The sequence below is a fragment of the Marmota marmota genome, unplaced genomic scaffold, assembly GCF_001458135.2.
Source record: "Marmota marmota marmota unplaced genomic scaffold, marMar, whole genome shotgun sequence".
In the NCBI taxonomy this organism is placed as follows: Eukaryota; Metazoa; Chordata; class Mammalia; order Rodentia; family Sciuridae; genus Marmota; species Marmota marmota.
In genome coordinates, this window is record NW_026000222.1 from 2,930,867 (window position 1) to 2,942,630 (window position 11,764).

The 11,764-nt window shown below is 64.2% G+C and overlaps 1 protein-coding gene across 3 annotated transcripts in view; it reads right to left on the reverse strand.

Annotated features, from left to right (window-relative positions):
• The window catches only part of Gse1 (Gse1 coiled-coil protein), a 317,059-nt gene that overhangs the window by 30,989 nt on the left and 274,306 nt on the right, over nucleotides 1-11,764 (reverse strand). The window lies entirely within an intron of this gene.

Here is an 11,764-nt window from a genome sequence, read left to right on the forward strand (position 1 = left end):
CAGACCGCGCCCAGCCAGGCACGGAGATGGCCGAGCCAGCACAGCCGCCCTGGGCACCAGGGCCTGGCGACCCAGCGTCCCAGAGCAAAAGGTGTTGGAAGGGAGGCAGGGTCCCCGGCCGAAGCAAGGTCAGCAAGGAGTCCGCCCCGTGCAGGGGAGGCTCCCGGACAGACGGCCAGGAGCGTCGGCTGCGCTCTGGGGAGGGAGGTCGGCACTGCTACTGTCCCAGAGTCACAGAGGAAGAAACTGAGGTTCCTATGTGGCCTTGTCCACTTGGACGGTCAGTGCAGACCCAGGACCCGAACCCCCACAGGCCAGGGCCCTCGCTCCACGCTCTCCCAAGTCCCAAGTCACCGGGCCCAGCGGGTGGAGGGGGAAGGCGGGGAGGACACGGAGCCATCCTGCAGCCCCCCTGAGCCCCTGACGGCACGAGGACTCCGCCACTCAGGGCCAAGTTCAGGACGGCAGCTGACCCCCGCCACTGGCAGGGCCGAGCCCAGGTCACAACCCCACCCCTCCAGTCCCCCAAGTATCAGTGAGGAGGCCCCGCCCGCCACAGCCCAGTCTTCACCCATGTCCCCGTCCTCGTGGAGGCCAGATGCCCCGTCACCAACCAGGTCCCGCTCCCTCGCTGTGCGCACCTCCCAGAGAAGTCAGCCAGTGGCCTCGCACCTGGCAGGGGCAGCAGGGCCACAGGCAGCAAGAAGCAATGTGTTTCCCGAACCTACTAGAGCCTGAGAAGCGGGAAGGGACCCAGCACCCCACTCCCCTGCTGGAGCCAGCGGCCAGCAGCCTGCCCAAGCCCGGGCACGCCTCTCCAGGGGGGATGTGCCTGGCACGGCCGAGAGGTCTCCCAGGAGGCCCCAGGGCAGGGCCCCAGGCCCTGGAGGTGCACCCTGAGTTTGAGGTCTGGAGGGTCAGGTGGAGCTGGCCGCTGCCCTCTCCTGATGGGGGAGGAGGACCTCCCGGGCACTCGGAGGCATGTGGGTGACAACACTGCAGGGCTGCGGCTGAGGCAGGAGGCGAGGAAGCGTGGCCCTCCAGCGAGGGCTCAAGCTCGGGAGCAAAGGCCGCACAAGGGCCCCGTGCCGTGACGAGCCAGCCGGCCTCCCAGGGGCCAGGCAGCGCCCACGGCAGGAGGCCCACAGACCAGTGCTGGCCCCACTGTGTCCCGGCTTGCTCGGCTCCCAGGAGGAGTCACGGGTCCCCCCCGCGCAGCCTGACCTCCAGAACTCCCCAGTTTCAGTAGCAGCCTGGTCCCACGGCCACCCACCTTCAAGCCTGACAGACACGGAGCCCCACCGCTGGCCTGGTCTCTGCCCGCCCCGTGAGCACCCACCTCACCCAGCTGCACCCCTGCAGACCGCCTCCAGCACCCTCCCCTTACACAGCCAGTGCCCAGGGTGGACAGAAAGGCCCAGGGGACCAGCCGGGAAGGACAGCCTGGATTCAGATGTGTGAGCCCAGACAGGTCTCCTCCTGTCACACAGGGGCAACCATCAAGTCCACCCCGTGAGCTTCACCCCACGAGGACCGACAGGGGCAACCGAGGCGAGGGTTGCAGAGCCGCCGCATGACTGTCAGCAGACTCCAGCCAGGACGAGTCACAACCCGCGCTGCGGCTCTGTGCTGTCCCCAATCTGGGCAACTGAGCTGCCTGGAGAAGTGTCAGGGCCGTGTTGTCACCCGGACTCCTGCCTGTGGTGACCCGCCCCGCCCCACGCAGGCCTGGCTCTGGCCCCGAGTAGGCTCAGCACGGCAAAGTCCAGCCCCAGGCACCTCAAGAGGCCCAGGAGGGTTAGGTCCCTGGAGCACCCACACCACCCCTGGGAGGCTACCAGGGCTGCTGTGGTGACAGGCCTCGCCCTACAGGCCACAGCAGAGCCAGGCCTGGCCATGCAGGGGCAGCAGGCACACAGGAGGGGAGGAGCCTGTGCACAGAAACACCGCCCACCAGGGACAGCCCAGCAGGCCGCAGGCTACCTTCCAGACAGCCTGGTCAGCTGGGCACAGTGACACACTCTGGTGACCGCAGGGTCTCAGGAAGCTGCGGCAGGAGGATCACAAGTTCAAGGCCAGCCTGGGCAACTGGGTGAGACCCTGTCTTAAAACCTGAAAAGGGCTGGGGGTGCAGCTCAGTGACAGGGGACCTGGGTTCCATCCCAGAGCAACAATAAAAGAGGCGGAGATCGACTCCCCTCTCGGAGTAAGGGCCAGACCTGCGTCTGCCTTCTGAGCCGTGGCATGGCGAAGGGCCCTTGCCTCAGCCACTTGAGCAAAGGTGGTCACTACCCCCTTGAGAGGGGGGCTTCTGGCCAGCAGCTACAAGGGAGCCCCCACCCCAGCAGCAGGCCCTCTGGCCCCCACCAGCCCGCAGGACGCCGCAGGCTCTGCCGCTGATCAGGCCCAAGCTGCGCCTCCCAGCCAAGGTGGAGGCTCTGCAGGGAGGCTCCAAGCTGCTGCCGACCCAGCCTCTACCTTGCTCCCCACCAGAGATTCCAGAGCAGCCATCTGCAGACACCCTGCCACACGGAAAAGGCTGTTCTCACTGCAATCAGACCACCAGCCAGCCCTCCAACCCCAAGGGTCAAAAAAAGAGTTGTCCCAGATGGGGGAAGGCAGGGGCGGGACCAGTGCTCGGTCCAGAGCAGGGCAGGGACTCCTTCAACCTCCCACCTGGTCCTGTATGACACAGGGCCCAGCAGCCAGCGATGCCCACGCTACAAGAGGCAGGCTGCCGTCCACTTGGGCAGGTGCCACAGTGGACTGGGATCTGGGACCCCAAATGGCACTGGGGTCCCACAGACTGCACCTGAAGCCCCTGTGTGTCCCAGTGACTGCCTGTCCTTTCTACCCGGGTTCCACTTTCTCTGCCCTGATCCAGGTTTTGGAAAAACGAGTCTTCCAAGAGATGGTGACATGGTAGCCACAGTCCCCTGCCCGTCAAGATCATTATCAGCTCCTGAGGACATCCAGATGTCAGCCCTGCCCCCCCCCAATCAGGCCCAGCACCAGTTCCCCAAGGGGGCCCCCAGCAGCCTCGACCAAGGGTACCACCCTCCTCCACCCTGGTCCCTGGGGGTCCCCCGAAGCCAGCACTGCAGACGGTGCCAGTGTGCTCCTAAGCCTGGAGAGCTGCTCTGCTAACGTCAGGCCACTTAAAATAGCAGCTTCATTAGGGACCTAAAATTAGCAGTTCTGCTGCATGTGTGCCCGGGGAGGGGCAGCTCCAAGTGGCCGCGCTCGGGGAGCCGGGGAGCCGCTGCAGAATGCCCTCACGCCTGCCCCCAGTCCAGAGGCCTCAGTTGGCGGCTGCTATGTGCCCTCCCCTCCATAGATGGGACAGGGACTGCTGGCACCCAGGTCTGCAGAGGCCAGGGCAGGCCACAGCGACTGTGGAGCCCCAGGGGCAGCAGCAGGGAGCCCCCAGGGGCGCAGGTGCCTATTCCCCCCTCATTAGAGAGGTATTTATTAACTTCTGCGCTCCTGGCCACTGACTGAATTCTCATCGACATTATCAGCTCATCTGAATTCATTATCCTAACAGCTGGGAATATGCTCCGCAGCATGAGGCCTGTGATGGATGAGGGCTGGGGGCTGTGCACCGCACACGCTCTCCTGACATGTGCTGCTCGGCAGGAAAGCGAGCCAGAGGTCTAGGTGGCCCAGATCCGCCAGGAGACTGCCTGCCTCTAATTTTTTACATCATTGTACCAAGTCTGGACAGGCTCCTTCTCGCCAGCTCAGCTCCCCAGGAAAGAAGGGCTGCCTTATCCAGATACCCGAAAAGGCCCCTCAGCCCTGGTCACACTCCAACCAAGGGGTCAGGGAAAGTCCAGTCCTGAGGCCACAGAGCTGAGGACCTCTGGGCTACCACCAGAGCCAGAGGGCAGGAAGAGAGGAATGAAGAGCCGCTGACCACGCTCACAAGGTAGCTGTGCCTGTTTCATGGGCAGCCAAGTCTGACACGGGGACCCGCGGTGAGCCCCCTTCGTCCCAGCCTCCCGTGTGCCCGCCCAGGTTTCTGCGAGGCCAGTAGCAGCACAATGCTCTGAAAGAAAGCCAGGAGGCAGCGCCCAGGGCAGCAGGAGCCCAGCTGCCTGGCAGGAGACATGGGCACACACCCGCTGGGTCCTGGCCTGCAGGGCGGAGCCCCGGCTGGCCTGACAGCAGGACTGCAAGAGGGGAGGCCTCCGCGGCCCCATTAGGTATGGTCCCTGACCCCCTCCTCCCACAAGGGGGATTATTAATCAGCACACCGGCCTCCCGCCCAGCCTCCCTCCCGGCCTCCCGTGGATCCCGTAATTACTGCTTCCTTTCATGCCTGCTCTGCCCGGCCCCAGACCCCAGGCCGGCTCCCTCCGTGCTCTGTAATTACAAGCTAATAGCTGAGATGAATTTTCTGCTGGGTCCCAGTTCAAGCACCAACCGGCCCCCTCCCCGGCAGCCCCCCTAATTACACCCTGCGAGGCTGCGCGGCGGGGCTCCGCTCTCGGCCGCCCGCACAATCTGGACCTGGATTCTCTAATCACCCCTCTTGGTGATTCTCCATCACCACAGAGAGAAATGTTTGTGAACAAATACAGGGCGTCCCCCAGCTCGGAGGGCCCCGCGATCCCTGCCCCCAAAGGGGACATGTTCCTGCAGCCCTAACAAGGCCAGGGGTCACCAGCTGTGGGGACTTGGGGCTGCAGTGGCACAGGGTGCCACGTGGTCCCCAGAGCGGCTCTGTCATCGACTCATGACTCCTTCCCACACTCTGAGCGGCAGTAGCTCTGGGTGGGATCAGGGAGGGGCCTCGGCTCGGGCCAGGGAGGCCCCGACCAAGACTGCCACCTCAGGATCTCGAGGACCCACCCTGGACCCGCTCCCAGGTCAGTGCCCGAGGCGGCGGCTGGCAGAGCCAGGGCAGCACCAGCCCAGAGGAGGCGCGGCCCGAGCAGATGGCCGAGCTCCTGACCCAGAACCAGAAGGGCTGGGAGCAGCAGGCAGGAGGGGGCAGCTGGGCACCCCTGAATGAAGCTGGCCACGAGGCCGCGGGCCTCCCAGGCGGACAGCCGAGCCGCGCGCAAGGCGGGAGCAGCTGCCCACCAGAAACCCAGTCAAGGGGAACAGGACGGGGCTCCCACAAGTCCCGGGGCTCCCAGGCAGCTGCCGCGGCCCCATTCACCCCCTCACATCCACAGGACTGTGCCCACAGGGGGGGGGGGGACGCAACACCAGGGATTGTCCCCAACACGTCACTGCCAGTCGCCAGGCTAGCCAGGCCACCTGCATGGTGGACGAGGAGGAGCGCGGAGCAGGTCAAACCGGGGTTGGCAGCTGGGGGAGCCCCAAGGGTGACATGGACGACACCGGCAGGGTGGGGGCACCCGGAGAGCCATCAGAATGCCCAAGTCACCCAGAACTGGGGTTGGAAGCCACAGATGGAGTGTTCTGGAGGTTCCAGGTGAGGCGAGGGACAAAGTCGGGCAACAGATGGCGGTGACATTTGACGCGATTACTCTAAGCGGCTGCTGCGTGCAGAAGCCTGGCGCACAGACCAAGGGCTGCGGAGCAGCGAGGGGCCGTGGGGCGGGCGGGGAGGGGAGCAGCAGAGCGAGATGCCACCTACAGCGAGGACAAAGGCAGACCAGGAAGGCCACGAGGCTGGGAGACCTGGGAGACGGCGCCCAAGGCCACCCCCAAGGACTACGAGGGACAGGCACAGGGCCAGCCCCCCAGCCCAGGCTGCAAGCCTCAACTCACCTGGGCCAGTGGCAAGGGTGCCAGAGGGCCAGGAGTGGGTCCCCCTGCTCCGAGCCGCGGGCTGCAGGAGCCTGATGCACAGGGGCGGTGTAGGACCCTAGCTTGGGTCACGGCTGCCGGCCTGCTGCTCCATCGGGGGCTCGGCAAACGCCCGCCCAGGAAAGCCCAAGGTGGGTCTCACTTTAACCAAAGCCAGTTCCTCGAGCCTGAACTAAGGCGCCAAGTGCCAAGGTGGCGAGCTGCTCTCGGCCAATTCCCACAAACCTCCCAGAAAGACGCGCCGCGGGAGTGTACCGCTCTCCGAGCTCAGGAGGCTGACCCGTGACCCACGGGGCCTGTGTGTGGCGGTGAGTGGCCATGAGCCTGGGCAAGAGTTCTCCGAATAGAAGCCGAGTGGTAACCGCGTCCCCTAACATGACCTACCTGGAGAGGAGGCACAGGGGGTGGGTCGGGGAGCCCAGAACACCCCGTCTTTCTAATCACGTCTCCCCATGGGGCTCCTCTATCGTCTTCAAAGCCCCACGTTCTGTGCCCGGACATCGTTGCTGGAAACCACCATGTGGAACAGATGGGCTTCGGCACAGGAAAAGCCCCGAGCCACCAATCAGGAGTCAGGGGCTCCCCGCCCCAAGCCACCCCAACAAGGGCCTTCTGCCTGCAGCCCCCCCCCCTCACCTACTGAGGGGCAACCCTGCAGGTCTGAAGGGGTCCTCAGCACCCTGACCCAGACCTGGCCTGCCCTCATGGACCCAGGGATGAAGTTCTCTGGGCTCCCATCCAAAAAGGTGGCCCCGTATACCAGAGAAGGCCCTGGGGGGACACTCAGGCCAGGTGACTGCTGTGGGAAGATTTCCTCCCTTCACCCTCTCCCACCCTGAGGCCGAGTGCAGCCTGGGTGGCCAGGGGTGAGGCCACGGCCAGGTCTCCATCTAGCCAGAGCTGGCAGGGGACAGCAGGCCCCGGGGCGTATGGCCCCACCATGTTCTTGGAGAGAGTCTTGGTCTGTGCCGAGCGGCCCTCCTCTGAAGTGTTTGGATTTCGGGTTTTCTGGACTCTGGAATATCAGCAGGGCCCTGATGAGACAGCTTGGGGACGGTTCCAAATCTTGAGGCAAAATTCATTTGTTTCGTATACGCCTCATACGAACGGCCTGAAGATCACCTTCAACATTCCTTCTAGGCCATCCCGCGCGTGAAGCAGTTTCGTGGTGTGGAACGTGCCACTTGTGGCCTCACGTCAGAGCCTGCAGCGTTTGGATTTGGGACAGCGCTCACGCCAGCTGCTCTCCCTCTGGGAACAGCTCGAGCGGGGATGAGGTGCGATGCCCAGGGCAGGGCCCCAGAAGCCCCAGGCACTCTGCGGGCCTGGGCTACAGAAATCCCAGCACCAGACTCTCCCCACCTAACAGGCCACTGGCCCCAACTCACACCTAAAGGGGAAAGACCTGGACTGAAAATGCACTCGCTACCCAGACGCTGCAAGGCACCAGAAGGGCAGGGGCTGTCCCCCGCCATGGCGAGGCCGACGTCACCACTGCCCACCAACTGCACTACCCAGGGAACCTGAACGCTTCTCCCGAGCGCGCGGGGCCTTCACCCCCTGGTGGAGCTCAGAGTCTCAGTGGGGCCATCGTAAGGTGGGGCACTGCTGTTCAGCCCCGAGGAGCCGGGGGACTTCAGTGACCCAGGGAACCCACTTCACCCTGCTGCTTCCTTAGAATGTACTGCCCGGGCCTCAGCGACAGGGTCCGGGCTCCACATCCCCAGAAAGGGGGGCTCCCACAGGTTGGGGACAAGCTGGAGGAGGGCTGCGAGGTAGAGGGAGAGGCCTGGACCTCAGTCTGACCAAGAGCAGCAGAGACCTGGGCCTGCATTCCACTGCCCGCCAGCCCCAGCGGTGACCAGAACCCTCGGTGAAACCAGTCCCAACCCTCAGAGGCCGAGGGCTGAGCAGGACCCCAGGCCAGCAGGCCACACGCTAGTTGAGACTGTTTCCTCATCTGTGGAGTGACCAGGTGACAGAGGACAATGGGCAGACCCACAGCCTGCAGGACGGGATTTCCCCAGTGTCCCCACCTGACCCAGGACCCAGTCTTAACTCTTGGGTCTCAGCTTCAGGCCACCTGCCACACACCTCCACGCGCATGCCAAGATCTCCGCGCGCTGGGCAGCTGGGGAGGAGCCCAACCCCGCCAAGATGGTGAAGACGGCCAGGCCAACAGGCCTCCTCCGCCGCTGACCGCAGGCAGTGGACGAGCCCCCCAGCCCCTTCCTCCCTGGTCAACCGGGGCAGTCCCTCCCTGGCAAGTCAGGCCCTCCTGAGGTAGGAAGGACACAGGAGGAGGAGTGCCCCACACCCAGCGTCTCCCCATAAGCCAGGCTGTGACCAGAAGTGCCTGCGCACGAGACCCCGGGAAGTTTGGGGTGGGGAAGGGGTCCTGAACAACGCGTCTGGTGTTAACCCTGGCCACAAGGGGATCTGAATGAAGGGACTGACTTGGCCTTTGGGCAGTGAAGGGGCCTCAGCCACCCTCAACCCCACACTGCCTGGCGTGGGGCGTGGGGCGTGGGACAGAGCCTCTGGACTGTTGATGAAATCCCCAGGAATGCCATTGCCCCAGTGACCTAAGAGCGCTGACCCTCAGTCTGAGGACACAGGCAACCTGGGTTGCTCCTGTCCTGCAAGTGAGACAGCCAGGGTCCCAAAGTGCCCAAGGCCACGCAAGTCAAGGGCAGCACACAGGAACAGCAGGTGAGCTCCCTGGGGCCGGGCCACAGCGGCAGGCCCTGATCACCTGCTTTTGGTGCGTACCCATGCAGGGGGCAGGGAGCCCACTTCACAGCTAGGAAGGACCTGGGGGAGACGCACGTGGCCCCCACGCCATGAAGCCGCTCAACTCCCAGGAAGTTAGGGCTCCAGCCGGAGGACTGGCCACAGACCCACAGGGCTCGGCCAGGGTCCACATGGGCGCAGGAGCCACCACTCAAACATGCCCACACCAGGAAGCCCCACTAGGAAGGTGCTCTAAGCACACTGGGCCAGCGGAGAGCCACCTTCCCCGTCCCACCCAGTGCCCACGCGAGGCCCAGACACACCAGGGGCTGGTGGCAGGGGCATCTACACTGACCGCTTCTCCACAGTCTCCCTGGGCCAGAGAGGCACCCAGCCCCCAGAGGACGTCCACGTTGAGTCCCTTTTCCACCCAGTTCTGGAGACAAGCAGTCTCTGGCCTCTGGGTCACCTTCCCCAGGACGAGGAACTCCGGACCCACTTCTTCCACAACAGAAGGCCCTGGCAGAGTCTCTGCGGGGAGAGCCCTGCCGGCCCTGGGGAGCTAGACAGACGCCCAGGCCCCACCAGGTCCAGAGGGACAGCCAGGCTGGTGTCTTCACCAGAAACCCCCAGCCCCTGGGGCCCCCCAAGGCTCAAGCTCAGCCTGATGGGCTCCTTTTGCTTAACTGCTTGGAAGACGAGGGCAGACCCAGAGGCCACCTCCAGTGCTGCCCCTTTATCTGCAGGCCCTTCCTTGGGGCCTGGCCTCGGGGACATAGGCTCTCAGATCCGATCCTGGGGGGTGAGCACGGGGGTGCCAGGGCAGGAGGAGCAGAGGGCCTGGAGCCGACTTCCAGGGCGAGGGTCAGGCAGACAGGGCGGTAGCCCTGTGTGGTTCTGGCTGCTGGACCGGAGGGCGCGGGAGGCGGCTGTGGGGGAGGCGGCTGCAGAAGTGAGATTAAAAGGCCCCCGAGTGCGCATCTTGGCAGGCGAGCGCGGCCGCCTTGGACGAGGTCCTGTTTTATCTGTCTGCACCTCCCGGCCGCGAGCGCTCGGCTGGGTTCAGAGGAGGCGCTCAATAAATTCTCATTGACAGGAACACTCAGAAACGTCCCCTCCCAGGCTGTGGCCTGAGCGGGGAAGAAAGGCCAGCGAGGGGAACTGAAGCCAGCAGCTCACAGCCCTGCTGCACTTGGCCAGGCCGCGAGATCTAAGACTCCATGGGGGCAGGAATTAAAGCAAGACAGTTGGCCTGCAGCAGTCACCAGGCTCGCTGTCACCTGAAACAGGGATCTCTGCAGGCTGAAACCAGCTCTCCTGGCGAGGACTGGGGGGAGGAGGCCTCGTAGCTCTGTGGTTTCAAAGGACGCTGCAGTTTCCACAGCGCAGGTAATTAACATGCTACCCAGAGGGCTCCCGTCCAACCTCGGCAGGCTTTGGACCTGGAGGAACCCAGGCTGGGAACTCCAAGGCTCCTGCCGGGGCCAGGAAAACCGGCCTTGCGCGCCGACTCCACAAGCCCCTGCGAGTTCCTGGGGCCAAGAAAAAAGGTGGCAGCCAGGTCTGGCTCACCTGTGCTTTTCTGGAAAAGAAGGCAACAGCACCCGCCCTCAGCAAGGGGCTGCAGCCCACAGCCTCCCCTTCCTCAGCTAAGGACCAGGCAGCACCTGTCTGGTGGGTGGAGGGGAGTGACTCCTGGGCCGACCGGGAGGTGCAGGCCCTGCGTCTGCCACAGAGTGGCGCTGTGCCTGCCCTGCTCTCCTTCCTCTGGGCAGAGATGCTAAGCTGAGCAGGGCCCCCTTCTGCTCTGAAACCACAAAGTGCTCATGGGTCTGCTTCCTCCAGAGACAGGGAAGTTACTTGTAGCCAGAGGCCTGCCAGAGGGGCAGCTCCTAGGCCACTGGAGGCTTCCTGCTGGGAACCCTGTGCCAGCCCAGACTTCTGGGAGCCTTTCTTTGCTCATTGTGACAGCAGTAAACCCAGATCCCTTCCGCACATTAGAATCCCCTGGGAAGCTCTGAACCACTAGGCTAAACCCCCAAGTGGTAGTTACTAGAGCCCGAGAAGGTCAGGTGCTCAGCAATGTCCAAATACCAAGGGAGAGGATCTATTCAACTCAACCAGCCAGAAACCTACAGGCTGTCCCCCACCAGGCCAGGGCCCACACTGCACAAGATAACCAGCTGGCCTTCCTTGTTGTCAGAGCCCCGCCCACAGACAGGACAGTGCCTGGAGCAGGCTGGGCCTCCCACTCCTTCCCAAGGCGGGGCTGACCCTGCGTCCCAAGCTGGCGGCTCACTCCAGCACCCAGACTGGAGGAAAGAGAAGTGTCAAACCGTGGCTGGCTCCAGCTTCCCCCACGTCCCTCCTGGCTTCAGTGTCTGCTCCCACTGCCAGGCTGAACGACAAAAGCCAACCATGTACCCAGCCATCAGGGCTCCCTCCAGGTAGGCCGGGCAAGCCTCTGGAGAGGTGGGGACCAAGCTGTCCTGCACAGCAAGGCCCGGTGGAGCAAGAGCGTTCCTAGCCTACCTGGCGGGCGTCACGCCCGCACAGCCGGCAGCTGGGATGACACACGCTGCCAGTTGGAGCCTGCGCCCTGGGCCTCTCACCTGCGGTTGGCCGGCTGAGTCAGAGGCAGCCCGTACCTCAGGATCCTCCTCCCTGCGGGTGGAGGCAGCCATAAACACAGGGTGAGCCACACTTAACTTCTCCAAGTCTAAGTAACACGGAGAGGCCCAGGGCTTACCTGGGGGCCCCCATCTCTCCTGGGGGTGGCAGCAGCCCTGAGAAGACTCTGGGCAGCCCACCAGGGGGACAGCCCGCCCCTTTGTCCCCAGCCTCCAGGAAATCTGGAAATCGGCTTAGCCGGGATGCTCCCTCCCGGAGCGCCCTTTGTCCCAGCCTCTTTTACAAAGGGATCCTTTTTTTCCCTTCATTTGGTGGTCCTGCTTTTTGTTTCCAAACCCCAACCTGTGTGGCCCCTACCCCTCAGGCGCCAGATAAGACCCCACAGGAGTTAGGGAGGTTTTAGTGTTTTAAACGCGCCTTGAGACAAAGGATAGTCTGCAGGAGCCAAACCGACTCAACTGGGGCTGGCATCCGCCACCCAGCCGGGGGCCAGCAAGTGCTTCCCCCGCCGGGCACACAGCCCTCAAAGCTCAAAAGCAGCGCTCAGCCCCACCACGTGCGAGGGGGCGCGGAGCTCGGAGCTCCAGCCTCCGGGCCAGGCCGCCCCAGCACG